Source organism: Eleutherodactylus coqui, chromosome 12, assembly GCF_035609145.1.
Source record: "Eleutherodactylus coqui strain aEleCoq1 chromosome 12, aEleCoq1.hap1, whole genome shotgun sequence".
Lineage (NCBI taxonomy): Eukaryota > Metazoa > Chordata > Amphibia > Anura > Eleutherodactylidae > Eleutherodactylus > Eleutherodactylus coqui.
Window position 1 is genome coordinate 109,500,307 of NC_089848.1, and position 14,474 is coordinate 109,514,780.

General features: G+C 49.3%; 1 protein-coding gene across 5 annotated transcripts in view; it reads right to left on the minus strand.

Moving 5' to 3' along the window:
* The window catches only part of PARD3 (par-3 family cell polarity regulator), a 535,977-nt gene that overhangs the window by 463,201 nt on the left and 58,302 nt on the right, over positions 1-14,474 (minus strand). The gene's annotated exons all lie outside the window — the stretch shown is intronic.

Here is a 14,474-nt window from a genome sequence, read left to right on the forward strand (position 1 = left end):
AGATCCCACCGATCCGCTGGGGACATAAATCGGTGCAGCAAGCCGGGCCTCAGTCCGCAGTATGTCCAAGTATGCTGCGGATTATCAACTATTTCACCCCCTCAATGCAGATGAAGCCTTAAAGGGGATGTACCAGAATAAGATTTCCTATCACTGCTGAATCCCACCCTGCGCCAATCTTGCATTTGGGGGTCCCGTGTCCCCCGTCATCCTCACCCCAGTGAGGAGAATGAATGACTGAAGCGCCGGTCACACTAGGGCTCTGATCGCTTTCAATGGGACTACAGATAACTCACTGGTCGGTGGGGGTCTCACTGCTGACCCCCACAAATATTGTGAATTGGACTCCCGTGTCCCATTCTACCTGTCCCCGCGGGGCTCGCTTCTCCCCCTGCAGCGACGTCAGCAAGTAGGGACTGCTGGCCGAGCATGTGCGGTAAGCGCGCCATTCATTTCAATAGGGCTGATGGAAATACTTTAATGTGTGTCTCCGGAGTCCAATTAAAAGTAAATAGGCATCTAGTGCGCTTGTGCAACTCGCTGTGTATTGTCCCATCTATTGTCCATCTTGTCAAAAGAATGGGGTTCATTCACGAATCTTGCACGACTTTAGTGCCCGTGTGAAGGAGCCTTAGAGTGGGAAGCGGTTACTCTTTGGGCCATACCCAATGTTATTTCCCATTTGCTACATTTGCCAACAACTGCTGATTGCTGGGAAGGCTCTACTGCTGACAAAATGTCAATCCTCTAATATCCAAGGGATTTACATTAAGAAAATACGTTGTGCTGAAAGGTTAAAGCCTTTAACTGGAAAATGTGAAAAGCAGCAAAATGTCCCAAACTGAAGGGGGTCCCGCAGAGACCAAGGAGCCAGGATAAGAGAAACCCGCTTAAGTCTTCTTCCCAAGGATGCCGCTGATTCTACATTTCATCTTCACTGGAGTTCCAGCTAAAAGATTGTCCCTACCATGATTAAACCTGGAAAAGGTAAAAAACGCAGAACCTCAATAAGAGAAGCGTGGCCAGAGACGAGCGGCAGACCTCCGGCGAGGATGACATCCCCCTACACAAGTCCTCATCCCACGGAGCTCATCAGCAGCATTTAACATTCAGCAACAGGATGCAAATTAATTAAATTGCAAAAAAAAAAAGGAAACATCTGTTAGTTTGCATTTCTCCATTTCTCATCAGTCTTTATTTATGACGGAGCTTACATTAAGTAAAAATAATATGCGCAAAATTGATAAATCAAGGTTTAACCAGTTTGGAAGGTGTGCAGAATTTTTCTCTTCTAGAAGCGATGACATAAAAACCAGCAAAGTACCAGAAAAGGAGGTTTTAAAGCAGAAATGGGCCATCTGATGCTCTTGGATGCCTCCTTACACATATTTCAGGCTTTTACCAGATTTGGCTTTATTATAAATGCTCATTCCTGCAGCGGCAGCGCCCTCTGCTGGCCGCCGTGAGAACCACAGCCTAGCAAGTCTGGAAAATGATCAGGAAACCTCAATGTTTATACGCTGTACGATTGTTCTGCTGTTCGCAGACGAGCGACAAATGTGACAAGAATGTAGAGGAAAAGGGAAACCTGTATAGAAAACACAACAACGTGCAGTTCGGGATTAGATTACACCTAATTAGTTTAATTGTTTAGGAAGAAGTAATTTAGTAAAATGTATTTGGGATGAGGCGGGCAGGCGGGGCGTGCGTCCGGCTCCCGCCACACCAACATCTGGTCTCATTTTCTCAGCAGAAAAACAAAATTAAAAGAAATTAACCCCTTTTTCCCCCCATTGATTTCAATGTATTTTCAAAGAGACAGAAAACAAGAACAGGGAGCGTCATTTACGTCCCCCTGAATACGCCCCGCGGCCGGCGCAGCTCCGGGTTTGTACCTCTCTGGTCTGTTTTTAGAGCAGAAAACCAGAAACAATGAAAAAGGGATCTTTTTCACCGTTTATTTCAATGGGGTTTAAAGAAATGGAAAGGTTTCCGATTCCTTCTAATTTACTTTTCAGAAGGTTAAAAAAAAAAAAAAAGAATAACGGAAACAATGTCGCGGTTACTCGCTTCGTAGGAAAACTGGAACAAAAACAGACCTGAAGCAAAAAGTATTTTTTGAAATAAATGGAGGGGGGGGGGGGGGGGGAGAAATGTTTTTCCCGCTTCACTTAGTGCAGGAAGCAGGGCGCCGGCGCGATCGAGGGCGGCAGAGCGCCGGCGCAATCAGTGGGCCTTATGTGTTTGTTGCCGATGCAAATATAATAAACTTTACAAAACTAGAAATTAAAGTTTGGCGCACATCTATAAAGACTCCAATATTGTTGACTTCTTCCCAGGGTAGGTCGCCCCATCCGACTGCAGGGTGGTCAGCTGCTGGATGTTTATATGGCGCTGCAGTTCACGCGGCACAGATTTTTTTTCTACTAAAAGATTTCAAATTTGGAGTTTGGAAGAAGTGCCGTGTTGCTTCGGAACGCATCCGTACAGAATCTACACGCGGCTCCATACAAGCGCAGATCCACGCCCCGACATTTGTTTTTAGGGGCAGCATTCCTCCAGTTCCTGCTGTTTGCGCACGTCCTTCCAGCGGGTTCACGCTAGCACTACGGGGTTCATTCAAGTTTCCGTTCTGGGATCCCCGTCTGAAAGGATGCGTCCTGCCATAGAACAGATTGGCGCGGAATGGACTGCACTAACTAGGATGGCGTCTCCAGCTTCCATTATGCCGCCCGACATTTTGCTAGACAAAATTGTGCAACTTCCGAGCGGGCGCGGAGTCTGGCCAGGTGTGAACCCAGAAAGATCTGCTCTGTATCACGGGGTCTGCGCCATTTCTGGTCCGCCGCATCTCATATTATTCTAAGCGTCGCTTCCATTGTTCCAGGCGCTGCTCTTCTATCCTGAGAGCACTTGAACCTTGATCCCGCCGTCATTCGCAGATCTCATCTCCACCGGCCGCTCGTCTATCTTTATGCAGGGAAGTGACAGGATATAATAACGCCATTATGACCATCAATCAGCCAGAAAATGGAAATCTAATAAACGGCGGCGGCGGATCTCTGCCGGCATGTAAAGCGCCACTTACAACATGCATTATACTAAATGGAAGTGTGATTGGACCTTTATGTGCATTAATGAAATCCGCTGCGCTACGAGGCCGACGGGACGCAAGCGGCCTCCGCTCAGTGACTGCTAGGGCTGCGGCGAGTCAAATAAATGGGGTCCGACGGGGTCACTTATGTAGGACATTGTAAAGCTTTCAGGTTTGCTTCGGCTCGCTATCGGCAGATCTGTGTGCTGACAGAATCACGCTTAACATACGAAAAACATTCCACGACGTTCTGCGAGGACCGCTGTTGCTGGAGACACAAGGACCCATGTATATGGACGCATGGGTCTGTCCGTGGGCAGTCGGGACTTTTACTGACTGAACACGAACCGCATACAGTCCCATTAAAGTAAATTGGCGTATTTACGTGTTTTCATGTGGACCAATGCTGCGCATTACAAAAAATAAGAAGAATTTGTAGCAGATCGCATTTTGGTCGGTATTCGTGAACTAGAAGTCGCCCATGACATCTATGAAAGCGTTTAACACCGCAAACGGAGGCCGCGCTCACGGATGCGGGTTTTGGTGGTCTGGGCCGGGCTTCTTGCATATGAAAAATGGATGATACATATGTAGCAAAAAGGTAGACAACACGCAGCGAGACGCGTCCGGTGTTCATGGACCTGCATTTGTCTATGTGTATGAGCCCCAACTCTACGGAAAACCTGGAACTGGCTACAACACCGCCAACCCAGCGTAGGAAAAAAAGTAAGAATGTGCCAAATTAACCCAAAGAACTGATTAAATAGTGAAATGTAAAGAGTCAGCCTGCTGGTCTCGCGCGGTAAGACGGCGTCCATCCATCTCCGGTGAGCGAGGGCCGCACTGCTGACACCTCAATCTCAGCTCCTCGCCGCTATTATTCACCGCCTTTTAAGCACCTTCCATAGTACAATAAATCAAAGCGAAGGTGCGCGGCGCTCATACACGGATGAAAGATCTTCTCGGAGAGCTCTCCTGCCAAGGTACCAAGAATACTGGCATATTAAATAAGGTGTGGGGGGGGGGGGGTCTCGCTCTGGCGCCTGCATAATTCACCGTTAAGCGCTTGTTTCAGTTAAGCAGCGCCTGTCAGCTCTCCGGATGGTCCGCATTAATAAATAATTGCATTTCTCAAAAATTCTGGACGAGCTTCTCTTAGATTGCTTTGCTTTGTTCCTCAGTTACTCCTCCTGGAAATCAATGAATACATTGATAGCTGGGTGTTACGGTTTGGGGGGGTCCCCACACATGGTGCAATCTGTTAATCTAGGGCTGGCCGGTCATTGAAGCCTACAGGGTTGTAGTGAGAATTACCGGTTGCTCCAGATACAAACCGCAGATTGCAAATATATATCCGATGAAGGCTGACCTTAATGACCGCGAGGGCACAGCGATCCCTGGTAGGGTTGTACCAGCATTAGAAGTTATCGGGGGATAACCTCTCCATAACTTGCTGATCAGTGGGGGTCTCACCACCGAGAACCCTGCCAATCTCCAAAACAGGGATCCTGTGCCCCCCCCCGTGCTCACTGCGCCACCACAGAGAGGAGGAGGGGATTGCACTAGCGCTCCATCCACTTTTATGGGACTGCGGAGACATTCGAGTGGCACCTGCTCAGGTATTTCCGTCAGCCCCAATGAAATGCAAGCAGCGCCGACCACGTATGCCAGGCCAGCGCTCCAGTCTGCCCACAGTGGAAGATCAATTCTGGAGACCGACAGGGGGCTCACCGATGAGGACCCCCCCTACAGACCAGCAAGTTCTCACTATCCTGCGGACGGGGCACCTGTCCTCCGACACTAGCAGGTCTGCAGGCAGAGGTGAAGAACAGGAGGAGCTGAGATCGTGTAGAAGCGTTGACCCGCGGCGGAGGTTCGCGCCCCGTCTTCCGCATGGATCGGTTGATATACAAGGTTATGGAATCTATGTGGTTTTTAAGCTTATAGTTGAAATGTCACTATTTTCACCGTGGAAGAATAAAGCATCATGGGATACTTGCTGCCATGTATTTTATGTCTGCCATTGATTTGGATTCTTTGCGGCGGCTCTCGGGGCGTGCTGCTGGCATTCTGGATTCTCCCTCCACCAGTGGTGCCATTCTGATCTCCCGGCACATTTTCCCACAATGCATCCACTGGAGACGAGGTGCGACGACCCTGCCTCCCGGTTTAGCGGCGGTCCCACAAACCATCAGGTCATGTGACCCCTTTCAGGTGATGAATACGCCGTCTGGAGCGCGCACAACATTGTCGCTGAAGATGTGATTATGGATTCATAAGTTGTTCGACCATTTAGGTAGTTTAATTAAAACTTGGCACGCGTACAGAAAATAACATTTAACGTGAGCAGAAGAGTACGTGCGAATCATGGAAAGTGCCGCATAATTATGTCTGCGCCGTGATTGATACTTCGCGGAGTAAAGGTAAAGCTTCTGGGTGACAGTAAGGAAACGTAATGCTGAGAACTGAAGGCGAGACGCCGCGCTGCGCCGGAATCAGCGGATTATACGGGGTAAGTCGTCAGCGTCCGCCCGGCCTCTACAATCTGGGATAGCGCAAAACATCCAAACCAAATGGCCCCTTTATTACCCCCCATCTAGCAGCGTCGGACTCCGCCGTCGGTCAGATCCACAGCAGTTCATCGTAGTGTAGATCCCACTCGGTGATGAAATTGTCCTGCAGGAATATCGGCCCCTGCGGACAGGAAGCTTCTTGTAGTCGCTGCAGATTAGATGGCGGTGCTGACATGTTCTGACCGGCTGACAGGAAGGGGTCTGCGATTCATGATGCTTGCGCCAAACTCTGACCGCCCATCAGTAACAGAGATCTGGACCCATCTGACCAGGAGATGTTTTCCCGCTGCTCAGTGATACAAGTTTTGCGCTCTTTTGCCCGCTGGAGTCTCACCTGTTTCTCTTAGACAATGGCGCATGCCTTGCTCCTTCAGTTAATTCTGCGCACGGTGAGATCAGGGAGACAATTTAACCGTATTAAAGAGTTGCGCAAATCTGTGGGATAAGAGGGGAGGACGTCCCGGGTACCCCCCGCTGTACCATCCGCCAGGCCGTGGTGCAGGTCTTGTTAGCGCTCTCGGTTTGGGAAACAGATGCTCTATGAAAATTGCAGGAGCCCCGAGACGGAGAACATGTGCGGCTCCATACAAACACGCGGCAGACGCACATTAATCATTTAAATCTGTGCTGGAGAGAGAAGTCGTCAAGCTGTCGGGATTCTTGCAGCAACCTGGTTATATTTCTATAAGTCCTACCGACCTTCCAGCAACAAAGCCTGCGGCGATCCTGGACAGCGCTCAAGCACTGGCGAGAGGGTAAATCGCCCTGTGGCGACCCTGTGGCGATCAAGCACGTGGGAGAGGGTAAGTCCTCCTGCGGCGATCCTGGACGGCACTCAAGCACTGGCAAGGGGGTAAGTCGTCCTGCGGCAATACTGGACGGCACTCAAGCACTGGCAAGGGGGTAAGTCGTCCTGCGGCAATACTGGACGGCACTCAAGCACTGGCAAGGGGGTAAGTCGTCCTGCGGCAATACTGGACGGCACTCAAGCACTGGCAAGAGGGCAAGTCGTCCTGCGGCAATCCTGGACGGCACTCAAGCACTGGCAAGGGGGTAAGTCGTCCTGCGGCAATACTGGACGGCACTCAAGCACTGGCAAGAGGGTAAGTCGTCCTGCGGCGATCGAGCACTGGCCCAATCCAGTGGTGTCGGCACCAGCAACCTAATTCCAGTATAGACAGCAGGTCATGTGGTTGAGGGGGTCGCCCTCCACCTTTTGATTGCTGGCGACGTCCTTGCAGCGGGCTGTTCGCATCCTTTAAATAACTAATCCAGCCCTCGCGGCTGTCAGACCGGTTTAGTTAAAATGCTGTGAACAGCCCCCAGCAAGGGCAGACCCTTTATTTCCCAGATTATTAGTCCCCATGAAAACCATAAGAGCAGAAATGAGGGACGACGCAGAGCAAACGGGAAATGTGTTACGCAGCAAAAAGAAATCTTGCCATGAAGCATGACTCCACCTAGTGGTAAAAATGATAACTGCACCCAACTCCAAGAACCACCATACATATAATTATACCATCAGGAAAGCGAAAGGGAAACCATTTGAAGTCCAAATTGAGGGGGAGGGGAAAGTCTTTTTTGGTCCGTGTCCAAATCAAGAAGAAAAACTGCGTTATGCGAAGTGAAAATAATGCGCTGCTCATCGCAGAGAACAGCCGGGCCACATTGCTCATAAAAAAACGGAGTTGCAGCGAGCGTCCGAGCTCTTTTAGGGCATTTTGCAGATATTTATATATTTTTTTGTCTACACAATGGTGAGCGCGGGGTCTGCGCCAAACTAATATAGAACATTTACCACGTTTATCAAGTGTCTGCACATTCCGCAGCGCTGAACACCATCTATATCATTACTTCCACTACAACAGACCTCTCAAAAAGAGGAAATAGGGCCCATTTCACGTTTGTCCTGCTCGAACCGCCGTCGGCGTGGAGAAATGCAGCTACACCCGGCGCAATACACACTGAACCTCATTTATCAAAACTGCGTACCAGTAAGACGTCCTCGCCGCCTTCCTACAAATACAAGTCTTGGGTTACACAGATTTTTACTTACAGGAAACAAATCTAACGTATAAAGGCCCATTTACACGGAGCCATGATCGCTCAAAGCACAGTGACAGCTGAGTGATCATTTTGCATAAAACTATTAAGTAGCAACTCAGTGTGCAAATGAAGCCTTTCAGTTAATAGCCCGAGGGCTCTTATCTGCTTTCAGCTCCTTTGTTCTCCAGTGGGGAAACAATGCTATCAGCACTCCCCGCGAAGAACTGCGGATAAGACTGCAAGATGATTTTTAGGTTGGCCTGAATTTAACAATCAGCCAGCAATGCATGATGGCCGGGCATTTAGACGCAAGCATTATCGCTCAACAGATCGCTTTTTAGCGATTTTTAAGCGATCGCTCTGTGTAAATGGGCCCTAATCTGCAACAGACACCGGATTTCAAAATCCACGCTGTGGGTAATTTCTGCGGCATGTGAAGACCTTCTGCCCCAATGTAACCTTCTTGCCTTGTTTGGTAAACCGCATTTCCACCTCCTGTCGGGCGCGCAGCCCATTTACTAGATGGGAGCACATTCTTTACTACTCGTCAGGCCGCTTCATATGGATCCACCTGGTCACACGCCACATGGGCTTTGGGCTGCTCGTAGAGGCAGCACCGCAGGACCCAGGGTTTCATGCTTCAGCCCACTTTTTGGGTTGTCTTCTTCGCTGCAGCCCCATAGTGTGAACAGGTACATGAGTAGTAAAACTAGCAGAGGTCACAGATGGAGGCAGACTAGCGGTATCGAGGTTGAGCGTGCGGACAGACCATAACATCCAGAGCACAGAGCCGAGGTAAGGGAGCGGAAGGGAAATGGTCACAATCGGGGCGGTGACGTATGGCGGCACGAGACCAACCGCTCAGGCCCCCTCCCACTATACTGAGTGCAGGAAAGGACTGGAGGGGGACAAATGTGGGAAGCGCAGACTAGATGTTCCCCAGACCTTACACTTTGCGACTAGTCTACATGCCGCCCCCCCCCCCCCCCCCATGAAGCCCACCATGATTTGCGGCAGGAACACGTCTACAGACTCCATGCGTCTCCGGTGACAAAGGGGCGGCACTGATCCCCGCTGAGGGGGAAACATTTCAGATGTAAGTACAACTAAACGGAGTTTGTTTCCATTGATATTGAATTTCTGGATCAGAGCCTCATTAAACAGTTCTGGGGGTTTCGCATCTGGAAGAGGATTTGGAATAACCCTGATAAAGGAGATCTATACACTGAAAAATCACCAGCCGCTGCAAGTACAGCGGTCATCCACTAGGTGGCAGCATTGATAAGAGAACCTCACAAGGAGAGGATACATTGTATTACAGATCTAGCAAAGTAACAATATTACAACCAAAACATTGCAGGTCACATAACAGATTACAAGCCGCTCCCTGGAAGCGGGGATACACCTGCGCGGAGGATTCTGCTCTCCTGCTCGGTTCGGGGAGCAGGAAGAGGGATTCCCTGCGGCCGAACAGTTCCATCTCTGGCAGAACCGACCAGCGCTGGGCGGACCTTACTGAGTATAACTGGGTCAGTCCACTTTCTGTCCGGCTGGTGGATGGAAGAACGTGCTGCATGGTATTGTCAGCCGGATTTACAACAGACCTGCCGCCGCAAACGTGAAACCACATGTACTCCTATTTAAAGGGAAGGTGTGATTATATATACACACACACACACACACACACACACACACACAAAACCTGTTTGTGTTGTGTCCAAATCCACGGTTCAGGTCCGATTTCAGTGACATGCTGCGTGAATGTTCAGCATCGGCCGATGGATAACGGCCGAATTTAAAAAAAAAAAAAAAATTTTTTTTTACATTTTTTTAAGAAACTTCCCCGGTAATTTTTGTTGCCAATAGCTCAGGTAAAATGAAAGCTGCGCTGTATTAGTTGCTATGGCAACACGGATCTTCTTTTGGCCAGCTTTCAGAAGAGTGCGGCGCTGGGCTCATCTTTTGGCCCACTTTGCATATTCCAGGACTGCTGGGCATCAAGTTTTGTATTTAAAAACATTTCTGATAATTTTTTGCAGGTTTTTTTTCCCCTCAAATTTTCAATGTCCTGATCTGATATTTAGGAAAGAGAAAAAACCTGAAAACCCTGCAGTTCTCACACTGATCACTAGGCCTAATAGTCTGAGGCTTCCTGATCTGTAGAATTAAGGCCCATTCACACGAAGCGATGAGAGCTCTTAAAGGGGTTGTCCCGAGGCAGCAAGTGGGTCTGTACACTTCTGCATGGCCATAATAATGCACTTTGTAATGTACATTGTGCATTAATTATGAGCCATGCAGAAGTTATAAAAAGTTTTATACTTACCTGTTCCGTTGCTGGCGTCCTCGTCTCCATGGTGCCGACTAATTTTCGCCCTCCGATGGCCAAATTAGCCGCGCTTGCGCAGTCCGGGTCTTCTGCAGTCTTCTATGGGGCTCCGTGTAGCTCCTTGTAGCTCCGCCCCGTCACGTGCCGATTCCAGCCAATCAGGAGGCTGGAATCGGCAATGGACCGCACAGAAGAGCTGCGGTCCACGGAGGAAGAGGCCATCTTCAGCGGTGAGTAGAGAAGTCACCGGAGCGCGGGGATTCAGGTAAGCGCTCCGGTGAGCTTTCTTTACCTCCCTGCATCGGGGTTGTCTCGCGCCGAACGGGGGGGGGGGGTTGAAAAAAAAAAAAACCCGTTTCGGCGCGGGACAACCCCTTTAAAAAAAAACAAACGCTCAATAGCAATCGTTTGAGTGATACCCCGTTGCATTTAAACGCGCGTCCATCGCACACTGCTAATTATCAGGACGGCACTCTGAGTTCTCCGCGGGGTAATGCTGATGGCATTGTTTCAGCTATTTAACCTGTCTGAGAACAAAAGGAGTTGAAAGCAGATAAGAGCCCTCCGGCTAATAAATGCATTCAGCGAAGGCTTCATTTGCACACTAATAAGCCATTAAAGGGGTTGTCCCGCGGCAGCAAGTGGGTCTATACACTTCTGTATGGCCATATTAATGCACTTTGTAATATACATCGTGCATTAATTATGAGCCATACAGAAGTTATAAGAAGTTTTTCACTTACCTGCTCCGTTGCTGGCGTCCTCGTTCCCATGGAGCCGACTAATTTTCGCCGTCTAATGGCCAAATTAGCCGCGCTTGCGCAGTCCGGGTCGTCTTATCTCAATGGGGCTCCGTGTAGCTCTGTGTAGCTCCACCCCGTCACGTGCCGATTCCAGCCAATCAGGAGGCTGGAATCGGCAATGGACCGCACAGAAGCCCTGCGGTCCACCGAGGGAGAAGATGCCGGCGGCCATCTTCAGCCGGTAAGTAAGAAGTCACCGGAGCGCGGGGATTCAGGTAAGCGCTGTGCGGATTTTTCTTTAGGTCCCTGCATCGGGGTTGTCTCACGCCAAACGGGGGGGGGGGGGGTTGAAAAAAAAAAAAAACCCGTTTCGGCACGGGACAACCCCTTTAAGTAGCTACTAAATAGTTTATGTAAACTGTCGTTTGTGCGATCTTTGAGCGATCTTCGCTACGTGTAAATGGACCCCAACCTTCTCAGCCATCATCTCATTATCACAGAAAGGATTACACTGAGAGGAGTCCCCTATATATAGATAACACAGGACCCACCATTCACAATAGTCACAGCTCACCTCCTCCCCTCCCTGCACACTGACCACTAGGCCCAATAATACTCTGACACTTCCTGATATGTAGAGTTAAGGGTCCATTTACACGGACCAATGTCAGGCAAACGATGCCCGACACTCGTCCCTGTGTTTCCTAGCTCTCATGCTCCTGCACGGGAGCTAGCAGAGCTGTCTCGCACACAGGGGAGCGGGTCAGTGCAGGAGATTACACTAAGAGGAGACACCTATATATAGATAACACAGAATCCACCATTTCCAATAGTCACAGCTCACCTCCTCCCCTTCCCGTACAGACAGGATTACACTGAGGAGACACCTATATAAAGCTAGCACAGGACCACCATTCACAATAGTCACAGCTCACCTCCTCCCCTCCCTGTACAGGCAGGATTACACTGCAAGGGGACACCTATATATAGATAACACAGAACCCACCATTCACAATAGTCACAGCTCACCTCCTCCCCTCCCTGCACAGGTCACAGACCATGCTCTCAAAACTTTCCTATAGAAGTGGGTCCCCTTCTCATCCACTGCGTCTACGACTCATGAGTCCACAGTAAAACGTCTCTCTAAATGCTGTTAACAGCAGCTCAGGAAAGATGGCCGCCCCCAGTCACGTACAGACAATAGAATGGAAAATCTACAATCCAAAAATAAAAACAGATTAGAAAAAATAGAAAATATTTTGCCATCTGGTTTAATTACTAAACGACACATTGCCTTTAATAGTCATGTGACAAGAGCCTCGTCATCCTCACTCCACACAATGTATAAATGGGAGTAAAAAAAACATTAATCTGCATAAAATGTTTTCTTTCTTTCCAGTGTTACACTGCGTGGCCACTAGGGGGCATCTAAACCCCGTCAGATATCTGCTGGCTGAAGGATCTCGCGTTTGCTAATAAACCATCCCGGCTAATGACTCCATCCAGAGCGGAAGCGGTCGTCGACTCGTGTGTCAGCAATGACAGACAACCGCACAGCGTGATGTCACATAAGGGCCCGACCGCAGCGGCATCTGGACATCCGTGAAAAGCACGTTTTCTGTTCATAACATGGAAGAAAATGTAATGTTTAACTGACCCAGAAGCTGGAATGGGTTAAATGTGCCCAACTATGTGAACTTCACGACATTTAGCCAAACATGATCTCAGGAGTTTGTTTTATTTTGGTTTTTTGCTGAACTGAAAACCGTCGCCTGCATTTGTCTTTTTTTTAACATTGCAGTCAAAGGACAACGAACAGAAACACGCGGCGGTACGCCTAAACACGCCGACACGTTGAACTACGACTTTAATAAAGTAACGGTTTTGGTTGCCCAGATTTTGCTTCATCAGCAACAGAAGCGGTTCCTCGGAATTTGGAAAGACGTTGAGCCGCTGCGCTGTGGATGACGGGAGGTCCGCTGGGTGGGTGAGTGAAAGCTTCCTTCACCTGACCCAAGGACGATGGCGCTCTGCTAGAGATAACGCCATCATTCACACCGCCTGTAATGACTGTCAACATGAGAACTAATAAAGTTATGTTAAAATGAAGCTGCCATTGCTTATCTGGAGTTTATTCTCGGCCAGTTTGATAAGTCACTCGACGACCTTCCCATTGGAAAAATTAGCGTTGAATCCAAGATGGCGGCATTCAAAATAACCGCCACTTTGGTGACTTGGCCTAACAGGTTTCCCCCCGCATCACCTTCTGCCAACGGTTTCATTCTATATGGGCGTTTCCACACTTCTGCAGCGCCCTGCATATACAGAGACTTCTGCCAACAGGATGGGGCTGGAGCCTTAGAGTCAACAGGATTACGTATTAATAGCAGCTCTCGCCCGAGTCCAGATAACCTGGATCTGCAGACTATGAAATACCGGCTCAGTGGGAACACCCGAAAAGTTGGACAATCACACGGAGGGCAACACCCTCGCCCCCAACATGTGCGGAAGAGGATTCCAGCTCTGAAGGGAAACCATTGGGTGCTCATTCCCCGAGTGCCTCCAACAGCCCCCGATCCGGGGGTCACACAGACTTGGGGTGTATTCACAGTCCCATCCAAATCTAAGACCAAGTTTGAAAATCTTTACAAGTCGTCTTTGTCGATTCTTTAAGAACTGCCATTATTTTCTATCAGAGCGTTCCAAAACTGATCGCATTCGCGCGCCATTTTCCTATTGAAACTACAGGCAATATTTTTCCCGCACGATTGGCATCAGTTTTTCACGTATTTTATCAGTAAACTGCAGGAGCTCTTCCCACCACCGGCCCATCCGATGCGGGTGAAGTCACCCTCAGTGACATCATTCACGAGTCTGGCAGATCCGGCACTTCAGGTCCTGCAAGGTTCGCTAATGAAAGAGCAACTCTGTCTCCGACGTATTCCAGTCTTTCAGGAAGTGTAATTGCCTGGTGAGTAAGAGCGCCGGAGGAAGGCCCAGTAGCTTCTCACGTTTAGGTAGCCGAGGCTCGCGGGGCAGTTGGCTGACACCTGCTGTGACGGTCCTGTATGCCTCGGAGCGCAGCAGTTGGCAGGATTCCTGAAATCCTCCGGGAAGGTTACATCTACGGCGTATGAAGTTTCACAAGGAATTCTGGATTACATTACACAGAGGAAAAGTGTGCAACTTAATACCCGTAAGGCAGCGCCCGCCGGACAAGGCCACCGGCGACATCACAGCCAACAGATCAGAGGGCAGCCGAGCCCATAATGTATCTATACCCATCCCGAACCATTGCCGTCAGACGTAACGCAGAAAGCCAAAGACCACTGCGGCGGCTTCACTGTGCAGCCTGTGCCGGAACATACAGAGCTCTAAAAGGAAGACAGAAGCCCGAACGGATCCTTATCCACCCTGTAAGACCGGTCAGGAGGCGGCAGATACGACCGATGCAAAGACCTCTTATATCCTTTAAATCAATAATCTGGCAATGGATTAAAAATGTCCGCAGAAACCCCTCCGATCCTGGTTAGAGCTGAACGGCCTCTGTGCTTTGAAGCAACTTGTATTACGATAGCCAATGTGCTAATCAGCAAAAGTGTAAAATCAATTTACCCAAAATTACGTTTTTGTGCTGGAAAATCCCTCTAAAGTGATAGCCACTAGGGGTCTCCCTAATAGTAACAGAG